At 41.7% G+C, this 18,946-nt stretch overlaps 2 long non-coding RNA genes across 4 annotated transcripts in view; one reads left to right on the top strand and one right to left on the bottom strand.

The window, feature by feature from the left end:
- LOC124607352 overlaps positions 1-1,004 on the bottom strand; it is a 54,404-nt gene extending 53,400 nt beyond the window's left edge. The window contains exon 1 of the long non-coding RNA XR_006978817.1: positions 873-1,004. This is a non-coding gene — a long non-coding RNA (uncharacterized LOC124607352). The remainder of the gene's footprint in view (positions 1-872) is intronic.
- LOC124607351 lies at positions 923-18,678 on the top strand. Of its 3 annotated transcripts, none has more exons than XR_006978814.1 (3): positions 923-992; positions 6,273-6,565; positions 17,759-18,678. It is a non-coding gene; the product is annotated as an uncharacterized LOC124607351 (long non-coding RNA). The 3 variants fall into 3 exon arrangements; XR_006978816.1 differs by lacking the exon at positions 923-992 and adding an exon at positions 1,044-1,076; XR_006978815.1 differs by lacking the exon at positions 923-992 and adding an exon at positions 5,926-6,192.
- The last annotated feature ends 268 nt before the right edge of the window (positions 18,679-18,946 follow it).

Raw genomic sequence — 18,946 nt, forward strand, 5'->3', positions numbered from 1 at the left:
GATTCACTTTTTGTAGCTGTTGCAGTCACAATATACGCGATGTATTTTATGATTACCCTTATTGTACCGGACTGACATTCAAAACATTGGGATCTGTTTCTCATTGGGCCATACTGACCTGTGTTTTCATCTTTCCCCTTGTTGCTAACATGATTGCTGGGATGCTTCCTTTGATCAGGTCCTGGCCGACTTTATGCAGTATCGTATTTTGCTAATGCCTTATGTAGAGTATATTATTTCTGTTATGTTTTCGACAGGTTCTATACTATTGTACTAAATAATCCATGGGTGAATAAATAATTATGAAATAGGTCTACTATCTGAAAAATAATCCCATGTTCTGTCACATCTTAATAAGATTTCGAAGTGGTGCAAGGATTGGCAACACGCTTTAAAAACTCAATAATTTAAAACTTCCCAAATATTTTTGTTTGTAAGGAAGAAATAATCTCCTGCTACGAGAATCGTTTTCGTTATTACAGTTACAATGTTATGCATGTTACAGGAACATGTTGTTGACCATTTTCAGTACATCAGCAGCACCGCAATTTGAGCGAGTACTATATTTGTTATAGTTGCAGAAATAGCGAGGTTCAACAAATAACGTACAAGATAATTTGTTATGCACACCACATCCCGCGACTGTGAATTGCCTTAGTAGTTAGTAAACACAGCTTGACAGTAACGAATAGTATATACAATATTATCGGAGAAACAGAGCGAGAGTTAGCAAGTGAAACACCGCTTTGCAAACCTTTCTTTTTGAAAAAAGTTCTGTAAAGCATGTCAACTACGCACACAATAATTCAATTAATCGGTATTCAAACATGAGTTGTTAAGCAATTTATATAGAACTATCGTATAGTACATACATCATGTGTGTTCATTTATCGTGTTGGCAATGCTAGTATTCAAATGTTTTCTCACACTCCGTTGTCAGGACAATAACGCTGAAAGCATTTGAAATTTATCAATTTTCACTCTAGCAGAAGGTAGTTTCGGACTTTGCCGATTATTACAAATGAGGCCCTATCACTTAAGTTTGTAACATCCGATATCAGCGGATAACTGCCATTGTGAGCATTATCATGTTACATACCCTTTACATAAAATATATTAGTAATTCTTAAATTTAGTTACAGACCATATATTGACCTTAACCATGCATAACAAGAAGTAATATGTTCGGAAGTATTCTCACCTGAAAAGCTATCAATCATGTACTGCAGAGTGAATCAGCCAGTCTACTCATTTTTATTTCCGCTTACTGGCAGTTATTCCCCCTCCTGCACAGGGCTAGTGATGACATCGCGTTCCTTTAACTGTCGCCCGTCGTTAAGCCATCCACAAGCAAAGTGAAGGCAAAAAATCTTGCATTCCCATATTGTTGCACAGTGCTAGGAGGTAGTGTGTTGAACACAAAAAATCGTGGCTGGTGCGGTGTGAGCGTTGGGGTGGATGTGGATTTATTTATTTATTTCGTGTTCCATATATCCATATGGGAACATATCCCTGGATATAGAACGAGTCAAGGTTTTTACAGATTATTGTTTTGTGCACATATACATTGATCTTATCATTAGATTAAAGAAACTGTGAAGTTTACCATATACCCTTAATATTAGTTAAGATACAAGACATCTGAAAGAATATACAGTCATACATAAATTTGGGTATTGTTCTTAAGTTATACAGGCGTCATATACAGACATACATAAATTTGGGTATTGTATTAAGTTACACTGTACTTACGGAGTATGATTAATCAATTGTAAAGGTCACACAGTAAGTTTTAAGCACAAACAAGAGATTTTGCTAAGAAATTCATCAATACTGTAACAAGACTCATCTAAAAGGAACTGCTTCAGATTTTCTTTAAACGTTGGCATGTTTCCAACCAGTTCTTTAATGAGCGGTGGGAGGGCATTAAAAATCTTGGTGCCACTGTATAAAACCCCCTTCTGGACCATGTTTTTCGTTTTTAGCTCATAATGGATATCCAGTTTTCTTTGGGTGTTATAACTGTGGTATGATTTTGAATAAGATGCTATTTTTTGAAACAAAGCACATCAGGGAAAAATTATATTGGGCAGGTGTTGTAAGGATTTGTAGAGCTCTAAACAGATCCCTGCACGAGTCCCTAGGGTGTACTCCACACGTAATTCTGATTGCTCGCTTCTGTGCATGGAACATTTTTTTGCTATTGGTTGATTTTCCCAAAATATTATACCATAGGCCATAAGTTGGTGAAAATAGCTAAAATATGCAGTTTTTATTGTGCTCATTTCCCTAGTGTCTGAAATTATTTTTAAGGCAAATGTTGCTGAGCTTAGCCTTTTGCACAGATCTTGAATATGGTGGTGCCACTTTGCTATCTATATGCAGATCCAAGAATTTGGAGGACTCAACCTTCAAAATCTCGTGCTCACCCATTTTTAGGTTCATTTCATTAGTAACATTTGTGTTAAAAGAGAAGTGAATGTAATTTCTCATTTTTAGGTTGACTGTAAAGCCACTGGTTTCAAACCAGTTTGTCAAATCTGCAAAAGCTTTATTTGCAGCCTCATTTGACATATTCCCTGAGAGATTATTAACTGATAACATGGTGTCGTCAGCAAACATGAGTATTTTCCCATATTCTGTACATAGTGCTAAGTTATTTATAAATATTAGAACGAGCAGTGGGCCCAGTACTGAGCCTTGAGGTACTCCTGCAGTAATGGAGCCCCATTCTGAAGATACCTGGCCACCATGCAGTCCTTCCACAATTACTTTCTGCTTTCTACCACACAGATAGGATTCAAGCCACGTGCCTACGGTTCCACCCATTCCTAGGGTCTTGGCTTTACTCAAGAGAATATGGTGACTTAAACTGTCAAAAGCTTTTGACAGGTCACAAAATATTCCAACCGTCATCATATTATTATTTATGGCTTCCATAACATTGTCAACAAAGGCATGTATTGCATCCACGGTTGATACCCCTTTCCAAAAGCCAAACTGGCTACTGCTGAGGATATTGTATTTACTAAGATGCTCAACCATTCTGCTATGCATCAATTTCTCTGGTACCTTGGAGAAAACTGAGAGTAATGAAATTGGTTGATAGTTTGTAGCCTCAGTCTTTTCTCCCTTTTTATAAATTGGTCTTATAAGCCCATATTTTAGCCTGTTGGGAAAAACACCTTCTTCCAATGATGTATTACTAATATGGCAGAGGACTGTAGTTATTTCTTTACAACAATATTTCAGTAACTTGCTGGAAGTGTTGTCAACTCCAGCAGAATTTTTACATTTTAAAGACAATCATTTTTTCTAATTCTATCACTGTAGTTTTTCGAAGATGCTTCTCATCTATTTTGTTAGTTAAGGTGTTATGCAAGTATTCTGTAGCATTCTTTACAGAACCCTGGCATCCCATTTGGTTGGTGACTGTTAGGAAATGATTGTTAAAGATATTAGCCACCATTTTGGGAGCATCCACCGAAAGACTCCCAGTTCTTAAGCTAATCACTTCTTTGGCAGACAGGCTTTTCCCTGTCTCGCTTTTAACATATTTCCATATGCTTTTCATTTTGTTATTTGATTTGTCAATTTCCTTTTTTTAGATACATACTTTTAGATTTCCGGATCACCTTCCTTCATATTCATTACCTGTGTGTTATTTTTTCTCCAACGAATCGAAAACCTCGGCTTCTGGCGAAATTGTTCTCCAGTGCAAAATTACACTACATTCAATTTCCTACAAAAAGGGTCTGTACTTTTCTTCCTCTTGGACCAATAATTTGGAACGGGTTAAAAACAACTATTAAATTGTGTACCATATCTAACTGCAGTAGAGGCATACTAATGGATAAATTGTGTTCCAGGGGTGAAACAGGCTGGGCTGTGGGAGGTGTGTGGAGTAGAGTGTGAGTGAAGGTAGCTCACTGCACTGTGTTTGTGCACTTCCCACCTCCATAGGTCTACAAATCTGAAGGTGTAGCTGGTGATTCTCCACTCTATCTCGTCCACTGCGTCACAAGAAGCAACTACAGAGTATATCACAAACTTATATGGCCCCTCTGTAGTGCATTATATGAATCACTGCCGACACAGTGCACAGACACGCTCGAGGAGGGTTTAGTTTGCACAACGTGCATTAACACTACATGGAATGCGAATATAAGGTACTAATAACACTAATACAGGTAATGAATATGAACAGAATCTACTTTAATCTCTGCATACTGTGCTACACTGCTACAGGAGAAATTGGTTCTTTATGGTTCTGTTCAGAAGACGTAGTGTTCTTCTAAGAAAGATCACTTCCACCATTGTGAGTACTGCTCACTTCTCTGTTTACAGACAGGCTGTAACTGCCCTGTGTTTCGTGTCCACTTATCTTTTGCTGATAGACAAAATAGCTTTGATGAACTTGTGTTTAATATAATCCATTATGGAATCGAGGTAGCAGTTTTCGTTATACTGGTTATCACTGTTAACATTCAACCGCGATTCTTATACATATATTTTAACAACGCGTTTCAAGATATGATGATGAGAGCATTGTCTCTTGAAACGCGTTGTTAAAATATATGTATAAGAATCGCAGTTGAATGCTAACAGTGATAACCAGAACTTGTGTTTATATAGTGAAGTTATTTCCTGTTTGGAAAGGGAGTAGGCCTATTTATTTGAAGGTGTTATGTGAGCTATTATGTTGTCAGTTACTTATGTGGTGTTGGTGGGAAAGGGACTGGACTGTAAAAAGTGGCACCCTGCTTCTGTGTATTGTAAAACCGTGTAATTGTGTTTTAGGCACTTGGTGGTGAATTAATGGATGACTAAAAATGTTACTGCACTTCTCTCCCATTAATTGTGTTACAGGTAGACTGCATAAATATTTTCCATTCATAATTCATGAATTGCTGCATTTGCAGAGTGGGCTGCACCGAGTGGAACCACTTAACGCACATCCACAGTACATCTTCCGAGATAGGTGTGGCTATGTCTGATGGAATGTGACTGTTAATATTGAAGTCTATAACAGTTATCTGCTGTAACGCATTGCTTGACTTATGCTGAAATATCTGAACAACTGTTATAGTCTTGGTGACCTACTTTTGTTGCAGTGGATTAAGCCTCTGAGCCTCATCGTATTTTTGGAGAACTGAGGCAGGGTGATGCATTTGATAACCCTCGTGCTGTGAAAAGTATTCCAGCTTGTGACAATGAAATTTATGATGTCCTGTACATATTGACAGTGTGTCCTATTTGGAAGAGTCTCTTCAGCGTGGTAGACAATTGACAGTTCCAGCTGTTGAACTTTTTTACATGATATGAGTAGCGCACTCAACAACTGCAAATAAGTACCCAGTAAACTGAAAATAACTCCACTGTGTAAACATGAGTTCAGTGAAGCTATTCTGTCCATTTGCATAATACAAATGGACAGGAAATGCTGGGGCGCAGCACCTGTGGTGGGGGAAGCTGCCTTTCCCGTAACGGATCACTAAGAATCAGTTTCTCTTCTTGCAGTGTAGAACATTGTACAGAGATTTACATACGTCCAGTTCATGTACATTCCCTGCATTAGTGTTGTTAGTAACTTGTATCTGCATTCTGTGTAGTGTTAACTCATTTTGTGCAAAATAAACCCTCCCCGCGGACACCTGCACGCTGTGTCACCAGCGATTCGTGTGGCGTATTGTGGACGGAGAACTTTGTGATGTACCCTGTAGTTGCTTCTTGTGATGTAGCGAGGGGGATCACCTGCTTAACCTTCAGTTTGCTTACCTAGGAAGGAGGGAAGTACATTAATTTTTCACCATTAGAACAATATTTTTAGTGCCGTAATTTGCAATTTTTTTCATCCTCTGCAAACTATTAGTCCTAGAGAAAAAGTGACTAGAACCTTTTTTGGAAGGGAAGTGAATGCAGGTTAATTTTGTATTGGGGAAGAATTTCCCCAGGATCCGTTGTTTTTGAGTCATTCAAGAACAAAAATAAAAAATTACCTTTAAACCTACCCGCACACCAATGCTCACACTCCACAGGTCAGGGTTTTTACTACAATGTTTGTGACAATATATCCTAGAACTGTGTAAAACTTTGTGACTACGTGACTTTTCCCCTAATTTTCCTTCATTGACTGGACTAAATGTTAGTGTTTGGAACTGACACAGATAGTGAAGGGCTTCATCATCAAAGGTAGTGTTGAGATGTGTATGTAAGTAAACTGGTTTTCAGAATTTTTGGTGTTACCGTTGTTTGTATTTTTGCACGATAAGGCATTTAGCGACAGCTGTAAACAGAATGGCAGAAGAACCTTTTGAGAGGACGGAAAAGAAACCCGAGCCTGTCAGCATTACCTCCCCTGAAATGTAAGAAACTGGTGGATTCCAAGACAAAATTGTGGAAAATGGAGACATCCTCAAATAACAGAAAGAAATAAAGGCTGAAGAGGCAGGATCACAGATGTCAGATGAAAGTTACCGCAAAAAAGGTTAAGTTGGAAAAGAGTGAAAATGAAAATGGATGCTTGTGCAGTGACTGAAGTTGAAGTCATAAATTGAGGATGATGGTGAGTAGTTCATATAATGTGTAATGCTACCTACATTTGAACTGTTGGCCTAAAGTGCACTTACAGTATACTTCAGGCTCTTGAGTTGCATGCTGCTGTTGGCAGATTGTATATCTCTGTTTAGCAGTGGAGCTGTTAAGGAGCACTTAACTGTGCTAACAACACATTAAAGAACCATGTAGGCCTACTGTATACAGATTGTCCACATTGTGTAGCTATTTAGATTGAGGTGTAGTTTCTTAATAGATGGCTAATGTGCTACTCAGTATCAAAAAGTAATTTGTGTTTTTATCTTATCGGTTTTGTTTGAAATGCACAAACGAGGAGCCACAGTTAGTTGCTTGAACCTTTAACATTAAAGTCCTGTTGCATTATAAGGGAAATATATTTGCTACCAGTGAATGTTAATTTTTATTCCACGCACTCTCCATTGACATTCTTAACTGCGAAAATAACAGTATTGGAGAATTGTACATAAATGTGTTGTCAAGGCAACACACTTCTAAAGACCAAGAGTAAAAGAAGTCAGATACAATGCACACTTAAAATTTACATTCTTCATTTGCCAGAGGAAAACTTCAGAATTGGGTGGTTGCTTTTACCAAACGATGCAGAACATTGAAGTTGTAGGTTGCCTCTTTTGCTATTTAACCACTGTATGCACTTGAATCTGTAATGAAAAATCTGTTACCTGGTGCCCTTTTGTGAGACTTACATTCATTTCTTTTTTTGTGACTCTTTATTATGTTGTATTTTAAATGTAGGCATACTTTGTGGCCTTCAGTCCAAAGGATGGTTTGATGTAGCTGGTTTGATACTAGCCAATCATGTGCAGACCTCTTAATCTATGTATAAATACTGCAGCTACATCAATTTGAACCTGCTTACTGTGTTCGTGACATGCACTACCTGTACAATTTTTACTCCCCCCCCCCCCCACTTCCCTCCATTAACAAATTGTATTTGCCACAATGCCTCTGGATGTGTCCTATCAACTGATCCATTCCATTCGTTACACTGTGCCACAAATTTCTTGTCGTCCACAACTCTTTTGTGCATGGTGGGCACGTGACCCCGAGCTCGTGCAACTCTCTTTCCTTTCTGGGCTGCGTGCCTTCCCTTTCCACATCCCTTCCTGTCCCCGATCCTCCTCCTCCCCCCCTCCCCCCTTTTCCCTTCCCCTTCCCCTTCCCCTTCCCCTTCTCCTTCTCTTTGGGAGTCTGTTTTGCGCCTACATCCAGAGATGGACACTTGTGAACGAATGAAGTGATTTCTCTTCTTTTATCTCTACAATGTAACATATCTGCCCTTACTTTGCCCTTCTCTTTTCTCGATTCTTCTCTTTCCCTTCTTCTCAGCTGCAGCGCTTGAGAATTCTTCTCTACTTTCCTTTTCTTTCTTTCCTCCCTGTGCCTGTCTGAAGACCAACCCACGCGTAGCCGGTGACGGGGTAACGGGTAATTCCCCACCCCAGATAGGCAAGTAGGACATGTACGTACCCCCTGGTAAAGGCCAGGCCCGAGGAGGGGCGGTTACCCGAGTTGGTACTTTCCGAACGTGCCGATCGGTTCTTCCGTCCGTTTCTCGGGAGGTGTGGCCTGAGGTGTACACAATCACCTAAGGCGGGAGTGCCCTCAGAGAGGGCTCCCACTAGGAAGGAGCACGCCATCAGAGACGCCAGTAATCGTGGTGGATACTTTTGCAATGGTTTCTTCTAATTCTAAAACTTCTGCCCACAAGAGAAAGCTAGACAAGTCTCAGCCACGGACAATTCTTCTGTCAGTGCCAAAGTTCCTAGTCATTTCTCAGTCTGACGAAGGTCGAGACTTCTCGACAGTTGACCCTTTCATTATTCAGAAAGGTGTCAATGCAATTGCAGGTCCTGTAAAGTCATGTTCCTGGATACGAAATGGCACTTTGTTGCTAGAAGCAGATAGTGCCCTCCAGGCACATAAATTGCTTCAATCTACGCTGCTACACACCTCCCCTATCCAGGCGGGAGCGCACCGTACTTTAAGCTCATCACGTGGTGTGGTTTATACAAGATCACACAACGGATTATCAAATGAGAACATTAAAAATTACCTGTCTGATCAGGGAGTAATGGCCGTACAATGAGTCACGAAAAGGGTTGAGAAGGAATTGGTGCCGATTCGCACTCTCTTTTTGATGTTTGACAGAGTTCAACTTCCATTGAACATTAAAGCAGGATATTTTCAGTTCATGTTTACCATCCCCGACCCTATGCATTGCTATCGGTGTCAGAGGTTTAATCACACCAGCCAGTCATGTTCCAATATGGCCAAACGTGTAACCTGTGGCAGGGATGCCCATGAGGGTGCTTGTCCACCTCCATCCCCTTGTTGCATCAACTGTATGGGCGACCATGCTGCTTCCTCTATAGATTGCCCCATTTTCAAAGACAAACGGTTATTTCAGGAAATCAGAGTGAAGGAAAAGGTGTCGATCTTTGCTGCTCGAAAGTTATTCGCTAGTCGAAAGCCCACTGTGCCTCACGCAGGTAAATACAGCACTGTCCTTGCCTCTCCTCGGCCAACAAAGGAGTCGGCCACGCAGACTTGTGATCTCACCTTTAGTGCCACGGTCGTCAGATCGGCCAGTGCAAAGATCACCCCTTCAACCTCCCCACTCTATGGCTCACCCTTCATCGGGCTCTGCTAAATCACAAGCCCCAAAATCAGACACCCAGACTTCCAAAAAAGAGCCTACTCGTGAAGATTTTTTACGTACCCCGACTTCACAACCGTCGATCCCTCCCTCATCTCAACGTCCTGTTTCCAAGAAGGCTAATTAGAAACCCAGTTCCTCTCCTTCTCCGCCACGGCGTGTCTCATCTACAGCACCACCTGGCGGTCACCGCGATTGGCCGTCTTCTGTGTGGCCCAGGCGCACTGCTGGCGGCCGATCAACCGGCCGATTGCTGGTGGCAGCAGCTGCTGCCGAACAACCTATGGATCGGGATCTTCTGCCTTCGGCTGAATGCTGTTCCACGCTTTCGGTCACTGGCTCTGAGCAGTCGTTGAGTTGACGGCAACCTTGGTCACATTCTTCCCTTTTCTGTCCACCCGATGTCCATTATCCATTGGAATATCCGTGGCATTCGAGCCAGTTGGGATGAATTGTCGATCCTCTTACGATCCTACTCGCCGGTCATCTTCTGTCATCAGGAAACAAAGCTGCGTCCCCGCGATCACATTGTTTTTCCTCATTTTAAGTGAATCTGATTTGATCTCCCCTCTGTTGATGGCACTCCAGCATACGGAGGACTCGTGACTCTTCTCCATGTTCCTTCCAAACTGTTGCTGTCCATCTTTCCCTTTCTGGATACACCTTCTCTCTTTGTGCTGTGTACATTCCATCGTCCACACCAATGGCAAGAGCTGATCTCCCTCATCTTCTTCGTCAGCTTCCGCCCCCCTATTTGCTGGTTGGGGACTTCAATCCCCACCACCTACTTTGTGGACCTCTGCGTCCTTGTCCGAGAGTCTCCCTGTTGATTGACCTCTTCCACCAAGTGGATGTTGTTTGCCTCAACGCTGGGGAACCTACATTTTTGTGTGCCTCCATGTCAACCTACTCATTTGGACCTTTCGGTCAGTACTGTTCTGCTAGCTTGGCACTTTGAATGGTTCCCTCTTGCCAATAAATACTCGAGTGACCATTTTCCATGTGTCCTTCGATTACAGCCACAATTGCCATCTATGCGCCCAAGACACTGGAAGTTTTCTTAAGCCGATTGGACGCTTTTCTCCTATCTAGCAACATTTGATGACCGTCAATTTCCTAGCATCGATTATCAGGTCACTCGTGTTACAGAAGTTTTTCTTACAGCCACAGAATGTTCGATACCTCGTAGTTCCCCTTTGCCCCAGTGCCCCCCAGTTCCTCGGTGGAACGAGGTGTGCCATGACGCGATATGCGAGTGGAGACGTGCTCTTCGTGTTTGCCGCCATCATCCTACGTTGGCCAACTGTATCTGCTATAAGCAGTTACGTGCGCGATGCCTTCACATCATATACGACTGCAAGAAGGCAAGCTGGAATTTCTTTCGCAGCTCATTTAATACCTTCACTCCCTCATCAATTGTTTGGAGTCAATCCGACAGATATCCGTCACTTCCAGTTTTCCCCCAACCTCTGGGCTAACTGTCATGCAGGATACCTTAGTGTACCCAGTCGCAATCTCTAAGTCATTGGGTCAACACTTTGCTGAAATTTTGAGCTCTTTGAATTACCCACCAGCCTTTCTCCTGAAGAAATGGGTTGCGGAAGAGCGACCAGCGACCTCTTGCTTTTTCCTCTCAATATCGTGAAAGGTATAATGCCGTTCTTTCTATGCAGGAACTCAGACATGCATTCTCCTCCTCTTGCTCTTCTGCTCTGGGAGCAGATGGTATCCACGTCCACATGTTGCTGCATCTATCATACCCTTGTCTGTGCAACCTCCTTCGCCTTCATAATCAACTTTTGTGTTGACAGTACCTTTCCCAGAAAATAGCGGGAAGCTATTGTCATACCTGTTCCGAAACCTGGAAAGGACAAACATCTCCCCTCCAACTATCGCCCAATCTCTTTCACGAGTAGTGTTTGTAAGGTTTTGGAGCATATGGTAAATAGCCATTTAGGCTGGTGGCTGTGGTCCCAAAACCTTTTAACAACAGCCCGATGCGGTTTCTGAAAGCATCGTTCGACAGTTGACCATCTTGTTGCTCTGTCCACTTATATCATGAACAATTTTCTCAGCAAACACCAAACGATAGCTATATTTTTTGATACGGAGAGGGCATACGACACCTGTTGGAGGACAGGCATCCTCTGCACGCTGTTCTCTTGGGGCTTTCAAGGTCGGCTACTCCGTTTCATCCGTGAATTTATGACAGAGCACACATTTGAGGTGCAGGTGAACACTATTCTATCCCGTACTTTCTCTCAAGAAAAAGGGGTGCCCCAGGGCTCCGTGCTAAGCGTTGTACTGTTTGCCATCACCACAAATCCAATTATGGTTCAAATGGCTCTGAGCACTATGGGACTCAACTGCTGTGGTCATAAGTCCCCTAGAACTTAGAACTACTTAAACCTAACTAACCTAAGGACATCACACAACACCCAGCCATCACGAGGCAGAGAAAATCCCTGACCCCGCCGGGAATCGAACCCGGGAACCCGGGCGTGGGAAGCGAGAACGCTACCGCACGACCACGAGATGCGGGCGAAATCCAATTATGGATTGTCTACTTTCCGATGTCTCGGGCTTCCTCTTTCACAATGACTTTGCAGTCTACTACACCTCTCAACAGACCAGCCTTCTTGAATGACGTCATCAAGGATGCCTCGATTGCCTCCATTCGTGGAGCATCAAAACCAGTTTCCAATTTTCTCCCAGTAAGACTGTCTGTGTAAATTTTTGGCGTGGTATGGAGTTTTATCTGCCATCTTTACATCTAGGCCCTGTTGACCTTCCATTCACAGATGTCGCCAATTTTTTGGGACTTATGTTTGACAGAAAACTGTGCTGGTCTTCCCACATTTCATATCTTTCGGCTCGCTGTCTGCGATCCCTCAACACCCTCTGTGCTCTGCTCCTGGGCAACGGACAGAGTGATCCTCCTCCGCCTATGCTGCGCCTTACTGTGCTCAAAATTGGACCATGGAAGCATAGTTTACTCCTCTGCACAGCCGTCTATTCTTCAGTGTCTCGACTCTGTCCACCACCGTGGATTGCATTTAGCATCTGGAGCTTTTTACACCAGCCCCATGGAGAGCCTTTACGCTGAAACTGCTGAACCTCCGCTGTCCGATCAGTGAGCTGTCTGAGTCATTTTGATAGTTATCTGTCTTCCATGCCTGCTAATCTGACCCGTGTTTCCCCCCACCCCCCCCCCCCCACCCCCCGATGCCTCCTTGAATTTAGGGTATGCAGGCAACCCTTCCTCTCTGCTGCCACCAGGAGTCCACTTCCGTCAACTGCTACATTCACTTTCCTTCCAATTTCCTAAAACCTTCCTGACAAATAGGAGTACGCTGCCACCTTGGCCCCACCCCTGGACATGCCTTCTCTGTGACCTTTGTCAGCTTCCCAAGGATAGTACCCCTCCCCTAGTTTATCGTTGGGCATTAGCTGCTCTATGCACACAAATGGAGGATGCCACATTTATTTACACTGGCGGCTCCAAGACCACCTTTGGTGTCAGGAAAGCCTATATTATTGACGACACCCCTATTAAATTTCAGTTTCCTGACCAGTATTCAGTTTTTACTGCTGTTCTCCGTGCTGTCCAATACATCTGTTGCCGTCAGCGGATACAGTATATTATATGCTAGTATTCGCTGAGCTCTCTTCTCAATCTCCAAGCTCTTTATCCTGTCCACCCTCTGGTCCACCAGATTCAGGCCTGCCTCCATATGCTCCACTTGGGGGGAATCTCTGTGGCATTCCTCTGGATCCCAGGGCATGTTGGTATATGTGGAAAGAGGCAGCCCATATAGTGGCGAAGGTTGCTCTCTGTATTCCTCAGCCCGCCGTTTGCACGGTTCCGTTTGCTGGTCTACAGAGCATTTTATGTTGTTGTGTTACTCTTTTATGGCACACTCATTGGTCTGCACTTCAGGATAATAAATTGTGGGTCATAAAACCTCTTCCCTGTGCTTTGACCTCTTCCGTCTGGCCCTGTTGTTGGGAGGAGGTAACTTTAACTTGACTCTGGATTGGGCATTGTCTTTTTAGCCATTGAGATCTTTTAAGTGGCGCTCCTCCTCTGCTTTGCCCCCACTGCTCTCAGTCGTGGATGGTGAGACACCTGTTACTTCAGTGCCCCTATTTTAAACCGCTTTGTGCCCGTTTACAGCTGTTTCCCGATATATCTTCCATTTTAGCAGATGACTCGTGCTCAGCTGATCGTGTCCTTGAGTTTATAAGTGTGAGTGAGATGACATTGGTCATTTGAAACTCTTTTTGGGGAAAACAACCCCCTCTTCAATAGCACTTTTCTAAGATTTCCTTCTGTTTTTTTAGTTTTCCTCCTCATTAAGTTTCGCTCCCATTGATGCTGATTTCAATTCCTGTTTTATCCTTCACTAAGTCACAAATGGGCGCTTATGACCATAGCTATTTTGTGCACTGAAACTTTTTTTAATCGTATTGACCAACTAGGATCATGTTAACAACTTCAGTTCCTCATCTTCCTTTGTTATTTTCTATTTTTCCAGTATTCCCTCATTTTCTCTCCATAAAGTCTCTTCATTTCTTCTGTCCATGTTGTTCCCCATATTTTATTTCTTCTGCTTTGAATGCCTCCCAAATTTAGTATTTTATTTTTAAAACAGTTTCTTTCTGCTATTTCTGGTTCTTTAATGTTGTTTCTTTCTAGATCTTTCCTTACTACTGTAATCCATGCTATTGTCGATTTCTTCTTTCAGAAATATAGCAGTATTTGCTTTGTTAGTTTACTTCCATCCATTCGGTAGAGGTGTCCAAAAAAGGTTAATCTTTGTGTGGCCATTACTTCATATATTTTCTTTATATTTTTGTAGATCTCCTCATTACTTCTTATATTCCAACCATCTGCAGTTTTTATTGCAGTTGTTATTTTTCTAATAATCCTTCTTTTGAGAACCTCTAATCTGTCCATCTTATAGTTCATTTTTGGGCATTAAGATCCATATAAACATTCTGGTCGAACCAGTGTGGTGTGGGGTTTTAGTTTTGTTTTTCTAGATATACATTTCTTGTTGTAAATATTTTTGGTCAAACCCTATGCTCTTTCCATTTTGTTAATCCTTACATCTATTGCAGATTTTTGTAGTCCATTCTGTTGAATAGTCTCCCAAGATATGTATATTTATTTACTCGCTCTATTTTACCTATTTGTTTTGCTGTGAATTTTGGCACATTTTTTATACTTGTCATGAATTTTGTTTTTTTCCAGCTGAAATTTTGAAACCAGTTCTGTTTGCTATTTATTCCAGAAGGTTTATCTGAAGAACAGCTTTTGTCAGGTTTTCTGAAAGTATTGCAAAATCATCCACAAAAGCCAAGCAGTTTACCTTAATTCCATTTGTTTTCCTTCCCAGATTCATTGGTTCAGTTTTGTGATTTGTTAGCTCCGAATTTCAGATCCTTACAGTTTTTTCTAGAACACAATTAAACAGTAAATCACCTTATTTTATTTTTATTTTTTAAGTTCTTATCGCCAAACCTCAAAATTTTTATTTCTTTTCCCGAAACTTTAATTTGTTCAGAAAATTTTTCTTTGGTTTCCTGTACTGCATGTTCATCATACAGTCCAAATGATAGGGTATAGGCCACAACCCTGTCTCACTCCCTTCCCAACCAGTGGTTCCCTTTTGTGCTCCATGACTCTTATAACTGCCATTTGGTTCCTGTAGAAATTCTGAATAGCATTTCACTTCCTGTATTTTACCCTTGCTTCTTTCAGAATTTAAAAGAGTGTATTCCACTCAGCAATGTCAAAAACTTTCTGTAGGTTTACAAATCATATAAGTGTAAGTTTGCCTTTCCTTATGCAGTCTTTTAAGATAAGTCACAGGGTCAGTATTGCCTTGCCTGTCCCTACATTTTTCTGGAAATCAAATTGATTTTCCCCAAGGTAGGCATCTACCAGTTTTCCATTCTTCTGTAAATAATTTTTGTTAGTATTTTGCAACTATGACTTAGTAGCCTGATAGTTTGGTAACATCCACACCTGTCAGCACCTGCTTTATTCGCAATTGGAATTATTACATTCTTCATGAAGTCTGAGGGTATTTCGCCTGTCTCACACATCATGCATGCCAGATGGAATAGTTTTGTTGTGGCTGGGTCTCCCAAAGCTATCAGCGGTTCTGACAGAATGTTGTCTACTCCAGGGGCCTTGTTTCGCCTTAGTTCTTTCAGTGCTCTGTCAGTCTTCCCGCAGTATAATGTCTCCCACCCCATCTTCATCAGCATCCCCTTCCCTTTCTACAATACTGTATTCAAGTTCATTTCCTTTGTAGAACTCATCTATATATTGGCTCCACCTTTCAGCTTTCCTTTCTTTGTTTAGTACTGCTTTTCCTTCTGAGCTCTCGATATTCAGAGAGCTGCTTCTCTTTTTGCCAAAGGTCTCTTTAATTTTCCTGTAGGTGGCATCTATCTTTCCCTCAGTTATGCAGGCTTATAACGGCTTGCATTGTCCTCTAGCCATTCCTGCTTAGTCATTTAGCACTTTCTGTCAATCTCATTCTTTAGACATCTGTATTCCATTGCACCCAGTTCATTTGCTGCATTTTATGTTTTCTCCTTTCATCATTTAAATTCAGTGTCTGCTGTGTTATCCAAGGATCCTATTAGCCCTTCGTTGTTTGCCTATTTGATCCCCTGCTGCCTTGACTATTTCATCTGTCAAAGCTACCCATTCATTTTCTGCTGTTTCAGTCAAAGGTTGCCTAATTCTCCCTTTGAAACTCTCAGTAATCTTCGGTTCTTTCAACTTATCCAGGTTCCATCTCCATAATTTCCTATCATTTTGTGATTTATTGAGTTTTAATCTACAGTTCATAAAAAATAAATTGTGGTCAGAGCCCACATCTGTCCCTGGAAATGTCTTACAGTATAAATGTGGTTCCAAAATCTTGTGTCTTACCATTATGTTAGGTGACACATTTGAGATGTTGGAAAAGTAAAGCACTATATACAAGAAAGTGTGCAAACTTGTTGCTTATTAGCAGCACATACATGTGGAGGGGAGGCTGGACTTTGTGTCTGAAATTTGTCACACAGCACATTAGCTCTCAACATGTCGGTCACTGCAAATGGGGCACATATTGTGCCTCGGGGGTGTGCAGCATTCTTGGAGTGATTTGATAAAAGGCTACTGTAACATGACTCTGTAGGTCAGTCAGATTCTGCGGTTTTTATGGAAATAATGTTGATGTTAGGCCGGAATATTAAAGGCTGTGGGAGGGGTCTACCAAACCCACACTGGCGATCGTTGAATATCTGAATATCTGGTTTAATTGTCCTCACACAATGACATCCAAGTGTGCTGGAGCACCATCCTGTTGATAGACATCGATGTCCAGTATCCCATCTTTCTGTAATTGATAAATGACATACTGGTCAATTATTTCCAGGTAATTGAGAGCACAAACAGTCTCCTCCACAAGAAAGAATGGGCTGATAACACTGCACCGACACCTGAAAACTCCCTGGGTCTCTACAACACTCGAAAATTTTTTAGGCCACATGCCACATTGACTACGTTGTTGCGGTGTAACAACCATTTTCACTTACAAGGTAGCACACTCAGTGTGTGTTGACTGTTGTCACCTCTGTAGGTTATACAATGTGCTTCTGACATCTGCTGTTTGCACTGTGAACTAGGTGCTGACAGCTTGCCTCACAAAGCATGGTCATTCATTGTTAACTCGCCCCATTTTCACGTACGTTGCAGAAAATCGTTTGGAGATTTATTCACTAACTTAATAAATATAATGCAATACTCTTATGACGTCTTAGACGGATCACCCTGTACAATCAATCTGAAACTTGCCATTGTCTCCAGGTCTCTTGCACATATACAACCTTCTTAGACGATTCTTAAACCAGATTACAATGAAATGAACACCCTTAGCTGCTTACAGGCATTGACATACGTCAACGGGGACAGATGAAAATGTGTGCCCCGATCGGGACCTGAACCCGGGATCTCCTGCTTACATGGCAGATGCTCTATCCATCTGAGTCACCGAGGACACAGAGGATAGCGCGACTGCAGGGATTTATCTCTGGCACGCCTCCCGCGAAACCCACATTCTCAACGTATTGTCCCGCACTACATTCGTCGGGGCACACATTTTCATCTGTTCCCGTTGATGTATGTCAATGCCTGTAAGCAGCTAAGGGTGTTCATTTCATTGTAATTTCATTCTAATGAGCTGCACGGTCACCGATGGTATCTGTTCTTTCGGACATGTCCGAAAGAACTGATACCCTCTTAGTAAATCTTAAAATTTTGCACAGGACATAAAATCACTGCTAACATCTGGTTTATCAGGCACATTTCTTTTTCATACCTTTCCCTGTCCATGTTTTTCTACTATTTTTCCTTCTACTATTTTTCTCTTCCTACTATACCAAATTGCATGTTTAAAGGCACTGTACACTCTCTAAACTAAATGTTTTTATTTTCAGAAGCTACACGAAAAAGCTCTCAGCTCTACAGTCCGAGTCTGACCGACTTGTCCGACGAGCCACTGTCGGCGGCACTGCGATCGCAGGCCCCTCACGGTGTGTGCTTACTCAGGCAAGTGTCGTGGGGATTTGTTAATGTAGAGGCTGACTGTACGCTGTAGGTGTCTGCAGACTTCCATCATTAGAGGAACAGTTCTATGAACAGTACATGCCATTCTCGGGAGTGTGGACCACTTCGTTGGTTACTCGAGTTCCACATCTGACCCCAGAACTGTCATTTACTGCAGCTAGGCATTTAGCACTAATAAAATGTGAGTTACATAAAATGGAAGTGTCCGACATATCAGCAGCCGTGAAGATATGAAAATTTAAAGGTATCTCCATTTTGAGCAGTACAAACTTTAGAATTATTATTCTAATTTGTTAATCCTGTGGTGTAGTCCACGTACTGTGTGAAAGTGACTTGTCAACATATGATCGAAGAACATTTATTATAAACTTTCCTGGTGATCTCAGTGAACTGCATTTGGTAATATCAAGACCTATGAACTGGTTAAGAGACTTACTCAGTTATAAAACTTTTGTGCCTGTGTTTGTTTATATTATGCATTATATGTATATTTAACCAATTGTATAAGAAATCTTTAAATAAGAATGTAAAATGACTGTGTAAACTTGTGACTAGTAATAATTGAAGGTTATTGGCAACGAAATGTTGTTGTAAGCTTGTAGTGTATCTTACGGAATATGCCCATGACACGGGCAAGTCCTAGGAGCAATACACATTGGGTTCAGAGCTGGCTAGAAATAACTTTTTCAGTTATTTTGAAATTTAACTTAGTCATCTGCCAGAATGCCTATGATGTTGGGGGCTAGAATAAATCTGCAGTAACTCATTTTCTGTTGTAAAAGGCAAATAAAAGGTGTCTTATACCTAGCGAAGGTTTTACGTTGGTGAATCAACTGTTATTGAAACGACCTTTCCATCAACCTTTTTGCTTAATTATACATGGATCTTCTTAGGGTTTGTTGTACACTTTTCTAAATTTCAAAGAAGTATGGGTTTTCTGGGTAAGGACACCTTACATGTTGGGTAACCTATCCACCATGTGCTATGATCTCCTGCACCTACTATTAGAGTGGATTTACGTCTGCACCTGAGATCCAGCACAGTACGTAGTTAATCCA

This window comes from Schistocerca americana, chromosome 3 (genome assembly GCF_021461395.2).
Source record: "Schistocerca americana isolate TAMUIC-IGC-003095 chromosome 3, iqSchAmer2.1, whole genome shotgun sequence".
NCBI lineage: Eukaryota > Metazoa > Arthropoda > Insecta > Orthoptera > Acrididae > Schistocerca > Schistocerca americana.